Here is a 1986-nt window from a genome sequence, read left to right as displayed (position 1 = left end):
CGGCCAGTCCAGTGTGCTGGAAAGGTATGAATATATATATATATATATATATATTTATATATACATATATATATTTATATATTAATATATATATATATATATATAAATCATGACCTCATCGTTCCATGTGTATTGTGGGTCGAATTGCACAACTCCGTTCAACAGGCGTTTCTGTACATGATGTTGGTTTATGGAGCAGTGTCAATGTGGGCATAGTGAGTCATATGAAGCATATTTTAGCAATGATTTTGGTATGAGTGCAAAACCGCTGAGCCCGACGTGATTCGAACACGCAGCCTTCTGATCTGGAGTCAGACGCGCTACCGTTGCGCCACGAGCTCGCCTCGACCCGACCACACATTCTTATTCTCACTAAAACTCAACTACTCCTCCCTCAAACACATCATCCTCTAATCGTTGTCTCTTCGTCCACTCACAATCCGCTTACAAATTGTCAATAGGCGAACGAGTATCAACACAATACACACATCACAATCAGTAAGCTCATCTACTCATTCGTTCATTACAGGACAACTGTACACAATAGCTAACCGTCCACACGACACAACCACACAAACCACCAAGCAAGTCGGCAAACAATCACATCCAAAATCAAACAACTATCCGACGAAAAGTATCACCAATCAACAACACTACATACTCACACACCTATTCATTCGTCCATCCAAACTATTATTCGACCAATCGGTCAATCGATCGATCAATCCTTCAAACCATCAATCAACCATCCATTCATTCACTGAACTGTCGGTTCGTGTCGACTGGATTCATCAATCTCACTGGAACGGAACAGCTCTACACACTCGAGTGCACATCCATCAATCGGTTACGTTGCTTCCATCACCGTGATGTGCCCTCCGATTTATATATATGTATGAATATATATATATATATATATTTATATATACATATATATATTTATATATTAATATATATATATATATATATATATATATATATATATATAAATCATGACCTCATCGTTCCATGTGTATTGTGGGTCGAATTGCACAACTCCGTTCAACAGGCGTTTCTGTACATGATGTTGGTTTATGGAGCAGTGTCAATGTGGGCATAGTGAGTCATATGAAGCATATTTTAGCAATGATTTTGGTATGAGTGCAAAACCGCTGAGCCCGACGTGATTCGAACACGCAGCCTTCTGATCTGGAGTCAGACGCGCTACCGTTGCGCCACGAGCTCGCCTCGACCCGACCACACATTCTTATTCTCACTAAAACTCAACTACTCCTCCCTCAAACACATCATCCTCTAATCGTTGTCTCTTCGTCCACTCACAATCCGCTTACAAATTGTCAATAGGCGAACGAGTATCAACACAATACACACATCACAATCAGTAAGCGCATCTACTCATTCGTTCATTACAGGACAACTGTACACAATAGCTAACCGTCCACACGACACAACCACACAAACCACCAAGCAAGTCGGCAAACAATCACATCCAAAATCAAACAACTATCCGACGAAAAGTATCACCAATCAACAACACTACATACTCACACACCTATTCATTCGTCCATCCAAACTATTATTCGACCAATCGGTCAATCGATCGATCAATCCTTCAAACCATCAATCAACCATCCATTCATTCACTGAACTGTCGGTTCGTGTCGACTGGATTCATCAATCTCACTGGAACGGAACAGCTCTACACACTCGAGTGCACATCCATCAATCGGTTACGTTGCTTCCATCACCGTGATGTGCCCTCCGATTTATATATATGTATGAATATATATATATATATATATTTATATATACATATATATATTTATATATATATATATATATATATATATAAATCATGACCTCATCGTTCCATGGTGTATTGGTGGGTCGAATTGCACAACTCCGTTCAACAGGCGTTTCTGTACATGAATGTTGTTTTATGGGAGCAATGTCAATGGTGGGCATACTGAGTGGTGGGCATAGTGA

At 39.7% G+C, this 1986-nt stretch overlaps 1 non-coding gene across 1 annotated transcript; it reads right to left on the bottom strand.

Moving 5' to 3' along the window:
- Nucleotides 1–1153: 1153 nt before the first annotated feature.
- On the bottom strand, nucleotides 1154–1224 carry Smp_tRNA_01213_Trp_CCA.1.1. Its single transcript has one exon. It is a non-coding gene (tRNA).
- Between the last annotated feature and the right edge of the window lie 762 nt (nucleotides 1225–1986).

This window comes from Schistosoma mansoni (assembly GCF_000237925.1).
Source record: "Schistosoma mansoni, WGS project CABG00000000 data, supercontig 1333, strain Puerto Rico, whole genome shotgun sequence".
NCBI classification, from domain to species: Eukaryota; Metazoa; Platyhelminthes; class Trematoda; order Strigeidida; family Schistosomatidae; genus Schistosoma; species Schistosoma mansoni.
The sequence above is the reverse complement of the archived record's forward strand: the minus strand, read 5'-3'. Positions and strand labels throughout refer to the sequence as shown.